This window comes from Anabrus simplex, chromosome 10 (assembly GCF_040414725.1).
Source record: "Anabrus simplex isolate iqAnaSimp1 chromosome 10, ASM4041472v1, whole genome shotgun sequence".
Lineage (NCBI taxonomy): Eukaryota > Metazoa > Arthropoda > Insecta > Orthoptera > Tettigoniidae > Anabrus > Anabrus simplex.
Window position 1 is genome coordinate 20784660 of NC_090274.1, and position 22611 is coordinate 20807270.

The window sequence follows — 22611 nt, forward strand, 5'->3', positions numbered from 1 at the left end:
AGCGTGATGATATAACATGTATATTTTCCACAAAAAAGTTGAAATAATCCTAAGATGTAGACTTTCACTACCGCTAAATAACATTATGATATATAATTTTGGGGATATTACCAAATACACTATAAAGAATACGTGCCACTTTGCGAGATATCACAAGACATTGAATGCCAGCACACCTAGCGGGACGGCCTTTGAACTGAGTGTAGTAGTACACTATGCACTATGAATCATGTCAAAAGTGTCAGGTTAGAGGTCGTCTTTAATTAGTAAGTGGTTACAGGAATTTCCCGATTTCACATCGGATGGTGAAATCATTGTATTATCTGACGTTTGCAGCAAAGAAGCGAATGAATTTACTTTTATCCCTCCGCCTAACGAGTTATTATCAGTTTAGAAAAATAAACATTGTGTTTTAATTGAACCTAGGTTCTTCACCTCCGCAACTCTCTGGCTGAAGATTTTTCTGTTTGTTATATCTTCTGCCGTGATCCCGCATTTTTCTAAATCTCGGTGGACTTCTTTTACCCATGGGGCTTGTGTCTTCCTGTTCTTCTGGCGAGTCTCTCCGATCCCATACTTTTAATATGTCCGTAGAACGTCAATCTCCTCTTTTTCATTGTGGTGGTGATGTTTTCAAATTGTTGGTATAGTTCTCGGTTTGGTCTCATGCGAAACGTAAACTTGTCTGATTTTCTGGGTCCAAGAATCTTTCTAAGGAACCTCCTTTCTTTCTTTTCCAAATCTGAGAGTCCCTTCGTGGCTATTGTCTCAGCTGCGTATAAACATTCAGATTTCACTATCGTGCTGTAGTGCTTGAATTTGGCCTGGTAGGAGAGTGACTTAGATTTGTAGGTGTTCTGACATAATCTGAACGCAGTTTCCATTTTTATTTCACGATTATTATTATTATTATTTTATAGAACACTGCATTTTACTCTTCATTATACGGTATTTCAAGAAAAGTCGGAAATCAGGATGGAGTAAGTAACTTTCTTTCTCCATATCTAAAATGACGTGTTTTATTATGCGTTTGCTTGATTGTCTGAAGTACGTCCTAGAATTGTACAGACAGCTTTTTCTTTAGAAATACAATTACAGTGCTTGCAAAATTCGATACAGAATATTGAAGTGAGTAGATCCATCATTTACGAACTCATTTCGATAGCTGTCCGATGCTAATCTGGCTGACAATAGCAGATACCTCTTGAATACTGTATAGCAAGCTCTCAGAATTGACAGCGGTGTGATATCAAGTGGCAGATGGAACTGGCTGTTATGGTTCTCCATCACTTCACAGTAGAGATTTCAGTCCCACGTACAAAGCCACAAAGGGTAATAATATCTAGTATTCTGTTTTGAAGCCTTAACAGGAATCCTTCGGTACATGAAAATGAGTACCTGACCAATTTGAGACTTACTGTTCTTGTTTTCTTGGGTGATCAGTCCATAGACTGGTTTGATGCAGCCCTCAATGCCATCCTAGGCTGTCCTAACATTTTTATTTCTACATAACTTCTGAATCCTATATCTACTTAAATCTGTTTTTCATATTCATGCCTTGGTCTACTCCTATCGTTCTTACTACCTACACTTCCATCAAAAATTAACGCAGTTAGTTCTGGGTGCCTTAAAATGTGCCGGATCACTCTATCTCTTATATTGGTCAAATTTAGCCAAATCGATATCTTCTCACCAATTGGATTCAGCACCTCTTTACACGTTGTTCGATATCGCCGTCTCACCTTCAGAATTTTTCCATAACATCACAATTCAAAACATATTCTCTCTTTTTGAGCAACTTAACGTGCATGTTTCGCTTCCATACGCTCCAAACGAAGGTCTTAAAAAGTCTTTCTAATTTATATATCAATGTTCTAAGTGGGCAAACTACTTTTTTCTTAAGAAAGACCTCCTTTGATTGTGTTATTCTGCATTTTATGCCCTCATGATTTCTGCCAATGTTAGTTCATCTACTACCCATGTAGCAATATTCGTCTTACTTTTTTTAAGATTTCGTGTCCTAATCTAATATTTCCTGCATCACCTGAATTCATTCGACTGCACTCCATTATTATCGTTTTGAATTGATTTATATTCATATTGTACCTCTTCTAAAATACTGTGGCTGTACCATTCAGCGAATTCTCCAGACCTTCTGCAGACTGAGATAAAATATCTTCTGCAAATACCAGAGTTTAGATTTCCTCCGGTTGGATTGCGATTCATTTTCCAATTCGTCTTTGATTTATTTTACCGTCTATTCTATATAAACATTGGAATGGAGAGGGGACCAAGTGCAATCTGGCCTCATTCCTTTCTGGATTGCTGCTCGTTATTCTGGTCACTCCTGGATAATTTTTGTACAGATTGTAGATAGTTCTTCTTTCTCTGTATGTGGTCCCGATCACCTTGAGAATCTCAAACAGCTTAGTCTAATTAACATTATTGAATAACTTTTGTAGATCTACGTACGTACGCTATGTAAGCGCGCTTTTCCTTAACTCGATCCTCTAAGATCAGACAAAAACTGAGAATTGCTTCACGTGTACCTACATTTCTTCTGAAGCCAAACTGATCTTCTCCCAACTCAGCTTTAAATTGTTTAAGAGACCTAACACTAAAATAGATAGATGGTTTATTTTAACTGACGACAGAGCTGGATAGCTGCAGTCGCTTAATTGCGGCCAGTATCCAGTATTCGGGAGATAGTGGGTTCGAACCACACTGTCGGCAGCCCTGAAGAGGGTTTTCCGTGCTTTCCTATTTTCACACCAGGAAAATGCTAGGGCCGTACCTTCCAAACTTCCTTCCCATTCCTAGCCCATCTCTGTCCCATTGTCGCCACAGGACATATCTGTATCTCTGCGACATAAAGCAATTTGAAAAAAAATAAATAAAAATAAATAAATTGGCTGACAAAGTTAGAGGCGCGTGTCCCTTTTTCCCACTTGATCAGTGAAAACATAAATAAAATACTGAACATTAAAAGAATGTCTGAATCAAATTACTATACTACTATGTTGTCTTACTCTACATACATGATCTACTATGTATGTATGTATGTATGTATGTATGTATGTATGTATGTATGTATGTATGTATGTATGTATGTATGTATGTGTGTGTATGTATGTATGTATGTGTGTGTATGTATGTATGTATGTATGTATGTATGTATGTATGTATGTATGTATGTATGTATGTATGTATGTATGTATGTATGTATGTATGTATGTATGTATGTATGTATGTATGTATGTATGTATGTATGTATGTATGTATGTATGTATGTATGTATGTATGTATGTATGTATGTATGTATGTATGTATGTATGTATGTATGTATGTATGTATGTATGTATGTATGTATGTATGTATGTATGTATGTATGTATGTATGTATGTATGTATGTATGTATGTATGTATGTATGTATGTATGTATGTATGTATGTATGTATGTATGTATGTATGTATGTATGTATGTTGGGTATTCAGGCCGAAGGCTGGTTTCATGCTCCACAGCACCACTAAAAGCTATCATAGATAGTCTACGCGTCACTGAAGAGCCACACTAGGGAAATGAGAAGCAATATAGTTTCCCGTTGCTTTCCTCACCGAGCCAGAAATTGCTATAACATATCAATCTGCCAAGACCACTGAAATGGGTGCACCAACCGACCCTATGAGAGATGTATTCACACCCTTCATAACAGGGACTGGCTGCATAAGGGATGATATTACTAGCATCACTCATACCTCGGTCACTTTCATATTGTCAATGCCAATGAGACTGAGACAGGTCAGTGAAAGTAACAAATTGCTCTAGCCCTAATACAATATGAAGGAAACGAAAATTTAGATTCCTAAGTACAATAATATAATTATTACGAAAATATAATAATAATAATGATATGGCCTAAAGTAATTTACGTTTAATTTATCTTAGTTATTGTGCTACTGCCATGAGTATCGGCAAGGGCTATCTTCCAACAGCAATGTATTTGAATTTATGCATAGAGGTGTGAAAATTATTAGACTCAAAGGAGAAGACAAAAAATTAAATTGCCTCAGTTTTGTTTTTTGCCATCGCTTGTATTTGTAATTTGTTCCATGGTACTCCTTATCTTTCAGTGAAATATTCATCCAACTTACTAAACTTTATGAAATACCGTATTATTCGTATTTTTAAAAATATTACGTTGAGATTAAACAGTTCTGTTTGGATAATCCTGCAACATCAATTTCCAAGAGTTTGGATTGTACAAAGCACGGTGAATTATACCAGCACTCAATTAAAGCAAAATATCACAGAATCAACGTAATGTAATTCAATTTTATCTAATTAGACTCAGAAGATAAATTAGAAATCCTCACCTTTGGAATTTAATATTGATAGATGAGTCTGTTGATTATAATGTTGTCACTCATGTAATTGAAAGAAAATGTAAAATGTTTTCGACAATTTACTTTAAACAGACGAGTAATACGTAATAGTGCCGCACTGCTGCACGAAAAGATTCTTATGGACAGGCAAGTTCAAAAATTAGTGTTGAGTCTAATAATTTTCACACCTCTGTATTTGTCTGGTTGAGACGGAAGTCAGTCGCTGATGGTCACGAAGTCTAATAGTCACTTCGTGGGTTTTTAGTGGATGTAAGGGAATATACTGTATTTCTTGCGCTACACAAGTTTACCTTAGCGAAGTGGAGGGGAGAGTGCGTTATAAATCACACCCTCAATAGCTCCACAGTGGGGGCGAATGGGTTATAGCTCGGTAGTAAACACACCTCTCGGAAGCGATAAAAACACGCCCACGTGTGCTCCCTCTTAGAATTAAGGTCGAGAATATAAATCGTGTGCAGTAGAACTTTGGTAGGCGATATTTTATCCTCACAGCAATAACACTTTTTAATATAGAGTCGTTCAACTTTGTAGAGTGAAATTCTTTCAGTGCCTGAATATTCGTAAAATGTTTTATGAATATCGGTGACAGAAATCGAATTCAACGTTTAACAGTCAAGTTCAAGGTATCAGTAGTATCAAATTGCCTTGACCATCGAGGTAGCTTCACCTCGACAAATTGCCAATAACTTCCTTGTTCTCGTATGTGTAATAAGTGTGACAAAACTTACGAATAGATGGACATTTAATTTGCAAAAACAGATAGCTAAAAGTAACATCATGGCAAACATAATTGCCAGTCATATGAATTTTAAACAAAAGTGGAAGGGTACATACAGAGACAGGTTCCTGGAAGGACATTACAGGGATCATGAATGAACAAGGAGAGTGTATATCTGAGGACACAAGGCGGAAGTATTCATTCAGCAGTATGTAAAAGTCAGTTAGATAATAAAAGAAAATATCTAGATTGAGGAGGTTACAAATACTGGTGATGCACTGAAATGCACTTATAATAATTAATTTATTTACTAAAAGATACAAAAATTGAAAGCTAGAAAAGCAGCTGGGATTGATAAAATTCCTGGGGATATATTAAGATTGTGATATAGTGTGACCGTGTTTTTCCTTTCCTACCTCTTTCCCAGCACCTGTGGGTTCGCGGGTGCGAACTGTGTAGCACATGTGGATTTGGCCCTGTTTTACGACCGGATGCCTTTCCTGACGCCAACCCTATATGGAGAGATGTAATCACTATTGCGTGTTCCTGTGGTGGTTGGTAGTGTAGTGTGCTGTGTGAATATGAAGAGGAGGAGAGTGTTAGGACGGGCACAAAGACCCAGTCCCCGAGCTATATGTAATAATCAGAAGCGATTAAAACCCCAGACCCGGCCGGGAATTGAACCCGAGACCCTCTGAACCCGCTGACCATTCAGCCAAGGAGTCGGACTGGTATAGTGCCGTATCTGAAATATTAATTTGATTACTGTTTACATGAACGTCCTATACCAAATGAATGGGGAGTAGTTACAGTAGCCCCAGTGTAAAAGGGAAAGTTTAACAAACATGAAACGGATAATTACAGGCCAGTTAGCTTGATATGTTGCATGCATACCCTGCGAAAACATTCTCTCAGATTATATCAGACACTTTTACGAAAGCTTATTCCAGTGAGGCTCAACAGTCAAATAGAAATATGCCTTTCCTGACGCCAACCCTATATGGAGGGATGTAATAACTATTGCGTGTTCCTGTGGTGGTTGGTAGTGTGGTGTGCTGTGTGAATATGAAGAGCAGAGTCTTAGGACGGACACAAACACCCAGTCCCCGAGCTAGAAGAAATAATCAGAAGCGATTAAAATGTCCGACCCGGCCGGGAATTGAACCCGAGGTCCTAAAATTTACTAAAATTTTAACGTGAACGAGAGTATGAGCAACGCGTATTACTGATAAAGCATCAGAGTTAAATTCAATTTGCTGTTACAGTTATCATTATTTACCTTTGTGGTGGAAGATTTTCAGCTCTTGTTCTAATTTAAAAAAAAGATTTTATGTGACACAGATGTTGCCTTGTCGAAGGCCTTTCCACAGTCACAATTTCATCTTTCTTTAGCATCCCAAAAGATAAGAATAACATCACTGAAATGAACATCAAAACTGATTTTAATATTTGTTCTGGTTAAAATAAAATTCAGGAAACTCAGTCGTCAAAAATTACCGGTGTTTCACCTCAGTGTGCCGGCCCCCGTGGTGTAGGGGTAGAGTGCCTGCCTCTTACCCGGAGGCCCCGGGTTCGATTCCCGGCCAGGTCAGGGATTTTTACCTGGACCTGAGGGCTGGTTCGAGGTCCACTCAGCCTGCGTGATTAGAATTGAGGAGCTATCTGACGGTGAGATAGCGGCCCCGGTCTAGAAAGCCAAGAATAACGGCCGAGAGGATTCGTCGTGTTGACCACACGACACCTCGTAATCTGCAGGCCTTCGGGCTGAGCAGCGGTCGCTTGGTAGGCCAAGGCCCTTCAAGGGCTGTAGTGCCATGGGGTTTGGTTTGGTTTGGTTTTCGCCTCAGTGTGGCATGGGGCTCATTAGTTCGATACCGCACCTTCCCTAGACACTGAATGGTAATTTTTGACGAATGATTTTCCTGAATTGATGTAGCTATCTCAGTCTTAAGCCATATTTTTTGTCTTTGCTTTGATTTGTTCAGTTTGCACGTACTATTTGTATATCATGGCCACAAATTGTGAAAAACCTAATTTGTGGTTTAATCGCTTACTTTATCAACACTAGTGTATATCAAACACTAAATGAGGCCTATTGTTTTCAGTTAAAATATATATTCATGGCTTAACGGTTCTTATAAACTGACGTTCATTTTTAAAGGGAGAGTCGAATGGGTTTGATTAAATTTTCAAATGTGTCCGTGACACAAAAAGGAGGTCAAGAACTCCTGGTTTGGAATTCATGTTGTTTGACGGGCTCGTAGCTGGTGAAAGAAGTACTCCTACGTCATAGCGTAACGGTAGCCGTGAATGTTCGTCTTTTGATCACGCGTCAAAGTCACCTCCTGACATGATAGCTGTCCATTCCACAAATAATCACCTCCTTACCTGTACAATGGAAGTCTTCTCCGACCTCCTACTGGTTTGATTGTTGTTTACAGACATTTCTGTTCCATATTCAGCGGAAGTGTCTCAGACTGTGTCATAAGTCTAGCCAGGCGTTCAAATTACTCATGTGACGAACTTCAGAATCCATTCCCTTTAATGAACTTGATGTGGAGTTCCCTTTTTCCTGCAGGAAGTCAAAATGGAGAGTATGGCATAACTTCAGTGATCATGCAACAAGTAGTTAGAGAGAACTTCGTATTGTAGTCCACAGGGACGCAATTTCCGGCTTCTCGTGTTATTCCTTCTGTGGCCGGAAGGAGGTTTTGGTTTGGGAGTCGTAAAGCGAAGTTGTGTAGTTCAGTTAACGATCTAACTTCAACTGTAATTGACTTAGATTTTAAGCATCCTCTCGATAAACCCACTGCAGAGCTTTATACTATGAATTAAGGCATTTGAAATAAAGTTTCAGAATGATGTAGTGTGCCCCGCGTTGAACACGTATGTTAGATACTACTTACTCTGCTACTCCTTGTGGGTGGGGGACGGAGACGAAGAATACATCCATGGTGTGCTCTGCCTGTCGTAAGAGGCGACCAAAAGTGGTGACCAAGGGATGACTACACTAGGCCCTGAGACTACTTGTGATTGACACAATTACGTGCAAAACACCATGGGTCGACGATACTTGCGACAAGTACCACTCTGCAAAAAAAAAAAAAAAAAAAAAGACCATGGGTCTACTTTACCAATTATACGAGGAACAGTAGGGTTCTGGCTGTTATTTGTGATAAGCGACGCCGTGTGTATTCCACGGAGGAGGAGCGCTCGGTTATCATAGACAAGCATCTAGCGAGAGTAATGCCGAGCACCGCCTTCGAATATGTTGGTCCCACTGTTTTCAGAATGGGTCTGCGTTACTTAAGAGTAGCACCAATGTATGAGGAACACCATGGGACTACATAGCCTGTAATTAGCACTGCTATGTGTGAAACAACACGGGATTGATTTGCCTGTGGGCGTTACTATAATGTGTGATACACCGTGTGTCTACATTGCGTATGATTAATACCACTATGTGAGCAACACCATGAGTTTACGTGGCCTGTGATTAGTTCCACCATGTGAGGAACACAACTGGAATACCGGCACCCGTGATAAGTCCCACTGTGTGAGTAACACCATGGGTTTGTGTTACCTGTGAGTGGTTTCATTGTGTGTGACATATCATGGGTCTACATTACCTGTGATTAGTACCACCATGCGAGAAACACTATGAGTCCACGTTACCTGTGATTAGTATCACTATAAAAGGAACACCATGGTTCTGCTTTTCCTGTGATTAGTACTATTATGATGGGCCGGTGACCCAGATTTTGGACCCTATTAGATAATTCGTATCATCCCTGTAATTAAGACATCGTGAATTGGATCTGCTGATTTTTTTTGTTTCACGATCATTTTTTATCACCATTCGTTTCAGATTCTAATCAGTGGATACATTTTGAAGATTTAATTATCATGTCATATTGTTGCACCTTATACCATTAAGGGCAGATGACCTAGCTGTTAGGCCAGTTTAAGAAAATATCATCATTGTCACCTACTATGCTTAGCGAAGAGCAGGACTGGTCATTATTTAAATGTTATGAATACGGACAACATAAAGTAGCCGAACAAATTGTACATGATTCCTCTCATCACGATCACAGCTACAACACCACCTCTTTCATGCGGAGTGATAAGTGTGGAGATACGATTTTGCAATCCATGACCATCACGTATATTGGTGAGATTAAAAACCTGGCCAGCTTTAATGAGAAACTAGCGACATTTTTATTCAGCTTTCACGCCGTCGTGGACTCCATAATTAGGAAAGTTGTAATTAACCAAACTTACTGTGAAGAAAAAGGTGCAAACAAAACTTCACTGAGTGTTGTGAAGTTGGCAACATTCACCTGACTTCTTTCCGCGCACATTCCTTAGCCATCCTGTTAGTTTATTGTAATAGTTTTATACAAATATATGTAAAACAGTTAAGGATTACGCCCAATTACAAAACATTAGTCTCGATTGGTTTATGTGTAGACAGCGGATATTTTGGGAGTAATAGGTTAGATTGCAAACAAATATGGTTTTTAAGAAGTGCAATACAGCCCACTCTTCCGTAATGTAGCAAGAGTAACATAAGTTCTAAGGGTTTCGATGAGCCGTACCCCTATTGTTTATGCAAAACTCACAGCATAACCATTGTGCAGGCTAGGCTATACTTGTTACTCCCTTCGGTATGTTTGCATTCCAACCTATTACTGTCTTAAATCCGGGCTCAATTTATGAGATAGTCGGCTTTGTTTCTATCGATATTCCCTCTGTGGTTGGGGGTCGCCACCGAAGAATACACCCACGGTATCCCCTGCCTGTCGTAAGAGGCGACTAAAAGGTGTGACCGGGATGATGAAATTAGAACCATGAGACTACATGTGATTAGTTCCGCCATGTGAGGAACACAATGGATCTGCTTTACTTAGGAGGAGTACCCTTATCTGAGAAACACCACGGGTCTGGGCGTTGCCTGTGATTAATATCATCGTGTGTATCCCGCCGAGGCGAGGAGGAAGGGGTGGAGGGCACTTGGCTGCGTGGACTAACGTACGTGCGAAAATATGTGCCGTACGCTTCGCTGGAATGTGCCGGTTCCCCTGTGTTCAGAATGGGTCTGCGTTATCTATCAGTACCACCACTGGATGAAGAACACCACGGGTCTACGTCGCCTCTAAATTTGTACCATTATGTGAGGAACACGATGGGTCTGCATTACCTGTGATTTGTTCCACTGAAGGAGGAACGCCATAGTTCTGCTTTACCAGTGGCCGTCGTGTCAGGCATTATGAATTGGATACAATGATTGTTTTGGATTCATGGTCATTGATTCATATCCGTTTTATATTTTAGTCAGTGGATGTATTTTGAAGTTTCAATTATAGTTTCACTTTGCTGTACTTCGCACCATTAGGGGCCGATGACCTAGCTCTTAGGCGCCTTTCAACATCAAACATCATCATCTCTATTAATATTTAGCAGGATAATAATAAAAACGGTACAATGAAACAACTTATCTTAAAATAGATCGACACGACTCCTTATACTTCGAAACATTGTCCAGAATATCGTTCCATATTTTGGGTACTATGTTGAAATCTCCTGGGGTATTAGGTCCGGTATTTCCTCCAAAATACAGTGGATAGTCGCAAGCAGAATCCTTCTACGAGGACAGGGAAAGGATACATTCAGTCTAGTGAGGAAAAGTCGAGAAGTGAGTCGAGAAGTGTCTTGGTGTTCTTGTATGTGACAAGTCAGTTCGATTTCATGCAGATATTGCGATGAAACTTTAGATTCTGGTTGTAATTACACCCTTACAATTCCTTTACTCTATATGCGAGCGTTTCTACCATTCGTGTACTGCCCTTAATTGGACTAGAGAATACTATCCTTAACATGTAAGTGTGTCGCTCTCTCAAGGAAATACCCAGTTAATATCAGCAATGGTACGATCTTCTCCTCGAACGATGTGAGACAGTTTAATGATTTTGAGATGTAGCACGTATTATTTTGCCTCACCATTGTGCAGTCTCTAAAGTGATTTATCACTAATATGGTGTGACACCAACATTTTACCTGCAATGTAGTGGTCACAGTGAAAGAGTCAAATTGGTTTTCGTAACTATATACCGGTCGATGGCATAAAATAGATTATCTATTCTACAAATAATTCACAAGCTGAGGTTCTCAATAAGTGACTGTGCGTACTACCGCGCACCAAATTTTTGACTGAAGGTATATTGGCGTTTGTTTATCTCAGGATACTCTATTATTTCCCTTTATCATATCCCCAGTAGCCCTGAGTGTGTCTACACCGTGACTTACATACAATATTACTCGCATCGAGTGTTCATTCCTCCTCCTTATCATAATCATAATCTCTCTCTCTCTCTCAAGTATTTAATCCGTAGATTGTGGCAGCTCTCCAGTTGACTCCATTTTCCGCCCTCTTAATTTCAGCATAACATCCAGGTATAATGTGCCCTCATTATCTGTTGAATGTACTGGAGGCGAGGCTCTTCCACGGTACCTCTTTCGTTGAAGAATTCTTTCTAATATCCGTTTAATCAACCTGTTCTGTCTTATTATTGCCATATTAATTTTGATCTTCTTGTTTTATGTTTTTCCAAACGGCATCATTCTCCCCCGCCTTCTTATATACTACTTCATTTGTTATCATACCTCTCCAACTGATCATTAACATTCTTCTTTAGCCCCACTGTTCGAATTCGGTTGATCTCTTCTTTTCCTATTGACGAGAGTTTACACCCTTAAACGGCAACACTCCATACATATGTTGATAATCTTTTCCTTGTAAACCAACTGATGCTTTTTGTGGTAAAGAGGCTTTATTACTAAATGCAGCTTTTGCTTGACTGATCCTACTTCTTACGTCCTTCTTACCACTACCATCTTTCGTAACCTTGCTTCCCAGATAATTAATTCATCATCATCATCATTTTAAATATAGGTGTTTTAGTTGAACTTGTCCTATTAAAAATACATAACAATGAGAGAATTAAAACATGATCCATGCAAATGAAATGTTTGGCCGGTGAAGTATGTTGAGAAATCCATGGACAAACAAACAAACAAAAATTAAAATTATAAAGAAGATCTCTTGCCAGGTTCGTCTCCAACAGCTGAAAAAAAGGAGAACAAGAAAATACGGAGAAGTTGATAGTTCAGGAAAAAAAGGAAACCACTTTTACCTTTGCGAAAACCAAATGATCATAAATATGTCTCCCGGTCATGGCCATCCATTAACGGCTGCTAATTTCAGATGACAACCAGCCATAAGACACAGCCTGCAAGGTTGCTAGGTAGCATTGTCTGGCCATCCTCCCATACCTTGCATCACAGCCTGCACGGTTGCTAGGTAACATTGTCTGGCCATCCATCCATACCTTGCATCACAGCCTGCACGGTTGCTAGGTAACATTGTCTGGCCATCCTCCCATACCTTGCATCACAGCCTGCATGGTTGCTAGGTAACATTGTCTGGCCATCCATCCATACCTTGTATCACAGCCTGCATTGTTGATAGGTAACATTGTCTGGCCATCCTCCCATACCTTACATCACAGCCTGCACGGTTGCTAGGTAACATTGTCTGGCCATCCTCCCATACCTTGCATCACAGCCTGCATGGTTGCTAGGTAACATTGTCTGGCCATCCATCCATACCTTGTATCACAGCCTGCATGGTTGATAGGTAACATTGTATGGCCATCCTCCCATACCTTGCATCACAGCCTGCACGGTTGGTATGGTTACACTTACGCACACATTTTGTCGTGCACGTTACACACATTTTAATAATAATAATGTTATTTGCTTTACGTCCCACTAACTACTTTTACGGTCTTCGGAGACGCCGAGGTGCCGGAATTTAGTCCCGCAGGAGTTCTTTTACGTGCCAGTAAATCTACCGACACGAGGCTGTCGTATTTGAGCACCTTGAAATACCACCGGACTGAGCCAGGATCGAACCTCCCAAGTTGGGGTTAGAAGGCCAGCGCCTTAACCGTCTGAGCCACTCAGCCCGGCACACACATTTAGGGTTGATCTTCAGCTAGAAGACACATTTATGTCGAAAACAAAGCTATAGAGGTCGTGAGGAAGAGTCCCTACAAAGTTGATTAGCCAGATTATACGTGGAAGAAAACAATTCAGTGGCGGGGAATCGAAAGGAAAGCGGTCTAATATGGCAATGACCAAAACATCCACTGCAGGGCGTCAGTATGAAAGAGAGAGAATGATACGTATGTCATAAGCTAAATATGTAACGTATGGAGTGCACTGTATCGCCACTTCCGCAGTTGTACCACACATATGTTTCCAGTCGCCAGTACTCTTCTATCAGTAAGAATGAGATTCTATTTCTCCTCGACGACGCTTGATTCTAAACTTTATTGCCGCAGACTGGGTGGAATTGGTTTCGTAAACGTGAGCAACGCAGTTGAATCGAGCTTTTCTCTCAAAGCTTCAGTATCAGCTTTATTGGACCGCACATATTGAACGTAATAAGATAGAAAACTATTTAGGACAGGGCTTGGCAGAAAGGCACGTTATGTGACTCTGAACACAGGCTATACTGGGGGTGCAGGAGACTTAAAGCAGTTCTAGAATATGTTTAAACTGTGTGCAATATGCAGGAACTTCAAAATGAACACTGTTCGTGCGATGTATGTGTGAGGAGCTGGTGGGTGATGATTACTGTTTTAAGATGAAGTACAACTGGGCAACCATCCTCTATTAACACTAATGGTGGTGGTGATGATTACTGTTTTAAGAGGAAGTACAACTGGGCAACCATCCTCTATTAACACTGATGGTGGTGGTGATTACTGCTTTAAGAGGAAGTACAATTGGGAACCATCCTCTATTAACACTAATGGTGGTGGTGATGATTACTGTTTTAAGAGGAAGTACAACTGGGCAACCATCCTCTATTAACACTGATGGTGGTGATGATTACTGCTTTAAGAGGAAGTACAATTGGGAACCATCCTCTATTAACACTAATGGTGGTGGTGATGATTACTGTTTTAAGAGGAAGTACAACTGGACAACCATCCTCTATTAACACTGATGGTGGTGATGTTACTGTTTTAAGAGGAAATACAACTGGGCAACCATCCTCTATTAACACTGATAGTGGTGGTGATTACTGTTTTAAGAGGAAGTACAACTGGGCAACCATCCTCTATTAACACTGATGGTGGTGATGATTACTGCTTTAAGAGGAAGTACAATTGGGAACCATCCTCTGTTAACACTGATGGTGGTGATGATTATTGGATTCAGAGAAGGGCCCCGTGGTCGCCAATTCACGCCACCAAGTTGAGCTCTTAAAGCCCCTTTTAGTCGCCTATTACGACAGGCAGGGAATGCCGTGGGTGATATGCTGCCATCCCCATCCATAGAGAGAGAGAGAGAGAGAGAGAGAGAGAGAGAGAGAGAGTGACCGTCGTGTAAAAATAAATGAGTCCTCTTTCTCATTTATCTCTCTCAGAATTTGTTCAGAATTCCCTCGACAGACCGTGTAACAAGTAATAAAGCTTTAAGGTGGGCTAGAGCTAGCCAAACATCATCCAAGCCAAGAAAGCAGGTTACTTAACCTATGTCATCCGAAGTACAAAGTACAGGTTTCTACATCTCATATTACAAAGGCAAGATAGAACGCAAGAGAGAAACTGGTATAACTCCGATGCCATGGCTACAACCACCAAAGAGAGAACTTGCATCACAACACCGAACATCTCTTCAAGATAGCTAAATAAAGGGGTGCTTTCTCCAGGATGATCGCCAACACCTCGGGGACCGAATATTGGGCTTTAGTAATAATAATAATCACCATCATCTTGGGCAACAGATGGGTTAACGGGAAGAAGATTGATGTTTTATGGGCACATCTTCCGTATTAATAAGACTAAGAATGTCTGGAATTTTCTAAACCGAAAAGCATCTACGTTCAGATGTTTCCAAGAGTGTGAGAAAGATCTGAGAGATGTGGGCATTACAGAGGTTAAAATAATAGACAGGGTTAGTTTCAGAAGGATGGTGAAAAGCTATCAGGGTTTTATGGTGGAGACAGAACCCAGAAAACGGCGAGGGCCTTTACCAGAGGAGCGGAAGAAAGCGCTGATCAACGGACTCAAGTCCGACTCGTTGGCTGAACGGTCAGCATACTGGCCTTCGGTTCAGAGGGTCCCAGGTTCGATTCCCTGGTGGGTCGGGGATTTTAACCTTAATTGGTTAATTCCAATGGCAAGGGGGCTGGGTGTATGTGTTGTCTTCATCATCATTTCATCCTCATCACGACGCGCAGGTCCCCTACCGGAGTCAAATAGAAAGACCTGCACCTGGCGAGCCGAACCCGTCCTGGTATATCCCGGCACTAAAAGCCATACGACATTTCAACGGGCTCAAGAGATACTGGCAGGATGTCAAAGCCGGCAGACGAACAAGACACATACACTGGAAATGAGATTGGTTGTTAACACGCAGTCCATAGAGGCTCAATTCAAAAAACAAAATATAAATATTAAGTTGATGTTGTTACGCTTAGTCGTAACAGTCAATGGAAGGTATTGCTTCATTACCCTCTGAATAGTAGGTGTTATTCTGCCCGAAGGCAGGTCCGAACCTCCACAGAGGTGTTCCTGAGCCGGAGTTTACGTGCGGTAGGGTGGCCAGTTCCTTTCCGCTCCTCCATTCCCTTACCCCCAACCAACAGCACGTGGCAGCCCATCCAACTCCTGACGAGGCCCAATGTTGCTTAACTTCGGAAATCTCACGGAATCCGGTGTCTCTGAATAGTCAAACACCCTTTAAATGATTTACGTGCAGCAGATATTTATTCAATCTATTGTATGGCTTTTACTGCCAGGAATATAGAGGGCATGTTCGACAGCGCGGTACAAGTATTTCTGTTTGACTCCCATGAGCGACCTGAGCGTCTGGATATGACACAGTAGCAAAAATTGCTCACAGTTTAGGTAAAAACAAGAATAAATTATCCCCACTATTACACCCTGGGGTGTATAAAATTCCCTGTACTTGCGGCAAGGTATACATTGGTGAAACATGCCGGTCCATCGGGACTCTCATCAAGGAACACGAAAGAAATATCCGTCTCAACCAGCCAGACAAATCAGCGATAGCTGAGCACGCCTTATCGTCGGTTCATGATGTCTACAGGTCCAGGATCATACGGGAAGAGGTGGAAATATGTAGAAATCCTAAGAATTCAACAGGGACGCTGGCTACCAATTAAATAATACGTGCTTTCCAGCCATTAAAGATTTACTTTTGTAGTTCTCTTCTCTCACCTCTGGGTTCTTTGGTTCAAATCCCGGTCACTCCATGTGAGAAGTTTGCTGGAAAAAGCGGAGGTGGGACATCATTTTCTCCGGGTACTCTCGTTTTCCCTGTCATCTTTCATTCCAGCAACACTCTACAATTTCATTTCATCTGTCTGTCATTAATCATTGCCCCAGGGGAGTGCGACAGGCTTCGGCAGTCGGCACAATTCCTATCCTCGCCACAAGATGGGGGCTTCATTGATTCCATCCCTGACCCGGTCAATGACTGGAAAAGAGGTTTTAGGTTTTCATTTTCAGTTCTCTTCCCTGTACTTTCACTCTCGTAATTTCTTTTCGGTGTTTTCCAAATTCGTACGTTCCTCATCACCAGATTTTTCTTCCAGGATTTTGTCAGGGTCAGACTTACATATGTGTGTACACTAGTTATAACCCCTCCCCTCCCATACCGTCACCTTCCGCTTCGAATGCTAGCGCTGTACCTCGTACGGTGAGCCATCTGGTGACTAATGTACGTACCACATACACTTCTATTAATAACGTCTGAATTCAAACCCTCATTATTGGACAGTCGAGGTTTTCTACTGAAGACGCGGGGCAAAGTTCTCTGTGAAGCGTAAAGAGTTTCACCTTGTTTTCTGACACGGCATAAGCCCATATCATGTCTAAAATACCGGCCGTGAAAGCATCAATATTAAAATTTCAAAAAAAAAGTGCATCAGGCAATTGAGCTCTGACTGTGCTATCCCAGTGTATTTTATGAATGTTTCAGGATTATAAAGTAGTCTAGAGATAGAAAGACGTTGAAACCGGGTGTCAGGACATAGGCTACAGCTGTCGAATTTCACCAAGGGGTCAAATCAAGGCTTAGCGTCTATATCCGTCGCACGAACCATGTCGCACGCCGTCACGCCATATGAACAACACAGAGAGGTTTGAAATAGAATCCTTGATTTTGGCACGCAATCTTGTGATAATAAATTGTATACCAGCGCCTGTCCTACCTTCCTGGCCAACATTATACCTGAAAGCAACGGTGTCGGACCGTGCAGACTTGACACTTTAACGATCATGGCCATGAGGCAGTATACATTCACTCAAGAGTAAAGGAACGATTATTACCAATCCTTAAGAGGTGGTCAACGGATCTCTAAGTGAACCTTTCTAATTCAGAATTCACAAACCAAACTTAGCGATATTTAGTTTCTTGCAGGGTTGAACCGTATTGTTTTCTGTATATTTGATACAGTTCGCTGATCTTTCGAATATATTTCAGTGTTTCTTGTCAAGGCGACTGAAATACCCCTACTATATCCGCTTTCGAGCCTGGGGAAACTAATTGTACGGGGATTTCAGTCGCTTTGACAAAGAATATTGCAATGTATTCGGAACGTCGGCAAACTGTACGCAGTGTACTGTAAAATACAACACCGTTCAACCCGGAAGAACTAAACTCTGTACTCTGCGTGGAAGCTTCACATCTCACAAACTTAGCTAGTTCACTTCTTACATTACAAGATGACGTGTGCAGAAATGCACGTTTTCAGCCGAGTATTCAACCATTCTGCTGAAATTAAAAAATCCACAGTTCTAGCCCTTCAACAAGCAACTCGATGTTGAGAACATCTTACGGATGTGAGCTACGAATTTTAGGTGAATGAAATATAATAACGAATGAGAATATATTCTTTATTTATTCCTATAAATTAAAATCCTTCTCTTAATCATTGTTAGCCGGTCGATTAGATTAACAATTTGCCGTTCGAGCGCTAATGTCAGTCGATGCTGAGTTTCACTTAAGCCCTTATAACCGCATTCGGTGCGGACGTTTTTCAGGGTGTTGAACCAAGGAACACGTTACAGAAAGAATTATGAAAATAAGTTCATCTGGCTAGGATTCGAATAAAAAAAGAAAACGAGTGAAGAAGCAGGCTGTTTTCTTCGGAACTGCATTTAGACCGGAAGTGATTTTCGCATTTTTAAATTTGATGGACCTATCCATGACTCACAGTTTGAAACCCTTCTGGGTCTTTTCGCCCTTCCAGAACAATTCAGAAAATCGCTTAATTTTACGTTTTTCGTAGTAAGGGGACTCCTACTTTGCTAAGAAATGTTTTGGACATTGAAGAAGAACTAGTCGATCCGACGACTTCGTTTCGTTGGGAAGTCCCTAAGTTATATGCAAACCATTACACAGCACTGCAGAACAGGCACACTATATTGAGATCTCCTTAAATAAGACAGTCTATACATACTGTAAATTGCGCCACCAAATTGTGATCTCCAATCCATAACAGTGCGTTCCACTTCAGTCACTGTGTCACCGGGAATGGCTGCAGGCGGGACAGCCCGTCCCGTTAATTAAGGACCCATCAGTCGCTCGTAATCAGGCCAGTGAACTATTTATGACCTTGTCAAAACCTAACTGATTGATCTCTGTGCTCCAACATTTGCTGATAGCACGGCCTGTTCAATTATGAATCATCCAGTCGAACTGGATTTATTCTTTTCGCCTCTCACCTCATCCAGTCACATATTCAATATTTGTACCTGTTGGTCGCAAAAATTCGAATGACAGTGTGTGACAGACATTTCGTAGATGAGGGTCGTAAATTTTATATCACGATATTAATGAGAAGCTAACCCGGTGGGAGTATTTATGTTCGAATTCTGGAATGGACTGGAAGATTTTCAACTTATTCGTACGTTACTTCGGTCTGCAGGAAGCTATTTAGTACTGCTTCCTTCTGAGATCTCGTTGGAGGATCCAATTGTATACAAGGTTTGCTTGCGACTGTCACCTCCAAATCTGACAGTTTATTTTCTGGATCCTTGCTTGAAAATTTAGCGTACTGGCTTCAGAGGGCCTCGGACTGGATTGTTGGCAGTATGGTGAATTCACCTGACTCGGAGATGAGGTGTTTTTATTCGTCGCAATACATATCTCATCGTATACACACAAACGCTTCATACTATTAACGACCAGGGAAACACACAGTGGTAATTATATGCCTCCATTTAGTGTTGGTAATATACACGTCAAGAAACTGCAAAAAAGACCAGAAGAGAGAAAAAGAAATTCTGCAATATTTTAGGAATGATTACAGCGTATATACCACAAACCGTTATGAGGAGACCCTGAATTGTTATGTAGTAACAAGTTAGAATGCAAAATAAATTGGTTACTAGGAAATGTCGTCTATCCGCTGTCATGTAATGTAGCGAGAATAACAAATTCTAGGGGTTCTGATTGGCCATACCCTTACTGTTTATGCAAAACTCCTAGCATAACCGATGTGCACCGTAAGGTATACTTCCAGGGAGCGGGTTCCATGCACTAATAGGTTAGATTTCAAAGAATGGCAGGCATTCTCTACCCAGTACGTAATAAGTGTAGTAGGAAAGGTTGCGTATATTAGGGGTTTAAAAGGGCTGGCCCGTAATGATTATGCAACTCTTTAGACAATAGCATTGTGTGGCACTGAATAAGCTTTTTATATGTTGAAATCGAGCCTATTAATACTCACACATACGCTTCATACATTTTACTCCCTTCAGTAAGTTTCCATTCTAACTTATTGCTGATCTATTTATGAGATACTGTATACCAGCAAGAGAAGAATTAGAAATGTTTTTGTGCTTTCTGTCTGATTCAGATGAACATCGACTAGTGTTGAGCAACACTGGACAGCTATACTCAGCTCTCGAGAAAACCATTCTGAGGGTTGTGGTGCATAGCAGCCGAAGAACCAACAATCCTGCCACACAGCTTCTGAAGGATGTTATTTTTAGGCTTTGATTTTCCTGCTGACTTTTTTGGGTGTTTCTTGATCGCCAGACTTCTATCTAAAGTGACTCGCAGATAGTAAGGTACAGTCAAATCAGCCCCTACATTTAGGCCACCACCAGCTGAACTCGGAAGTGAATTTGCCCTAGTTGGAGAGTATAAGGCGATGACTGCCAAAGACTAGTTGCCAGTTCATCAGAGTATCACTACTGCCGAATCCAGTATATTTTGTGACTGTGACCTGCTGCTGATCTGGAAACAAGAATTGGTCAAAATATTCCACGACGATTCCAAAGTATCGCAAACGTCATAACAGAACCAAGTAGTTTAGACCTGCCTTGGAAAACGTCAACTCCAGTTTGTGTTAATCACTGCAGATGTGCTGATTTCCTCTACGAGCGGAGACAAGCTCATTCCGTAGGATACAGTCGTGAGTTCCTAAGCTGATCATCAGCCATGTAATAGAAGACTTCCTTAAGCTCCTACAAAGGCGAACTCTATACATTTTGGAAGAAAGTCAAGCTATGATAAAACTTCATCAACAACTTCAAAGTCAAACTTTAAATAGTGTAAATTGTGTAGAAAAATAATTAATTCTTCAACATTATTGATATGTAATGCCAAACAAACAAAACGATTAAACTTACTTGGTTAAGCTTAGTTGCCGGGCTGAATGACTCTGACCTTCCGACTCCAACTTGGCAGGTTCGATCCTGACTCACTCCTGTGGTATTTGACGGTGCTCAAATACATTAGCCTCGTATCGGTAGATTTGCTGGCACGTAAAATAACTCATGCGGGGCCAAATTCCGGCACCTTGACATCTCAGAAAACCGAAAAATTAGTTAGTGGGACGTAAAGTCATTATTATTATTATTATTATTATTATTATTATTATTATTATTATTATTATTATTAAACGTAACTGAACATGCATTTTACTTCTTGAACAATAAGACAATGAATCTGAAACGTATTGTTATTTTATTCTGTAACATATAGCAAATATTCTATAATTTGAACATCTCAACGCAAATAATTATTATAGAATTTAACAAATGCTTACAGAAATATCTTCTAATCGAAAAGATGAACCTATCATATCTTTCTGAAAATATATATAAAAGAAAAATACTGTGAATGATTGATGCACTGTCCATAAATACATCATCATAATAGTCTTTTACGAGCCCTGTTATGTTTCGTATGATGTAGCATTTTCTTCTTCACCCGTTCTCGCCATATTTCTATATCCAGACTGGCTAAAACTGCATGGTATTGGCTGTGGGGCCATTGCGCCAACAGTACGGCCTCGATTCATTTGTGATAGGTGGACTCCGGATTTTAGGCAATAATAGGGCGAGTTACCCGTGCGGTTATGGGCGCGCAGCTGTGAGCTTTGCATCCGGGAGATAATGGGTTCTAGCCCCACTGTTTATAGCCCTGAAGATTGTTTTCAGTGGTTTCCTATTTTCACAACAGTGAAATGCTGGGGCTGGACCGTAATTAAGGCATGACTATTTCCTTCCCAATACTATCCCTTTCCTATCCCATCGTCGCTGTAGGCCCTATCTGTGTCGGTGCGACGTAAAACAAATTCAAAAAATAAAATAAATATAAAATTAGGCAGTAATATGTTAGAATTAGTCTAGGAAGCTAAGAATAACGACCGAGGGTATTCGTTGTGCTGAGCACACGACACCCCGTAATCTTCAGGCCTACGGGCTGAATAGCGGTCGCTTGGTAGGCCATGACCCTTCGCGGATGTTGGGCCATGGGGTTCGGTTTTTAGTAGGTTAGAATGCAAACTAATTTTGTTATTACCGGGCGAGTTGGCGGTGCGCGTAGAGGCGCGCGGCTGTGAGCTTGCATCCGGGAGATAGTAGGTTCGAATCCCACTATCGGCAGCCCTGAAGATGGTTTTCCGTGGTTTCCCATTTTCACACCAGGCAAATGCTGGGGCTGTACCTTAATTAAGGCCACGGCCGCTTCCTTCCAACTCCTAGGCCTTTCCTAACCCATCGTCGCCATAAGACCTATCTGTGTCGGTGCGACGTAAAGTCCCTAGCAAAAAATAAAAAATAAAAATAATGTTATTAGGAAGTCGTCCTGCCCGTTCTTCCAACAATGTAGCACACGTAACAAAAATTGTAGGGGTTCTGACGGCCCATACCCCTAATGATTATGCAAGACTCATTACATAACTTACATAACCATTGCCTAGCGTAGACCGTACTTTTCGCTCCAGTAAGTTTGCATACTAACTATTACCGCCTGAAATGTCGAACTTTACTGATAACATAGGAGCCATCTTACAGTATTACAATGTAACGAAACCTGAGCTGCCACGGAATTACTGTAGCAATACACACGATATATCTTTAACACTA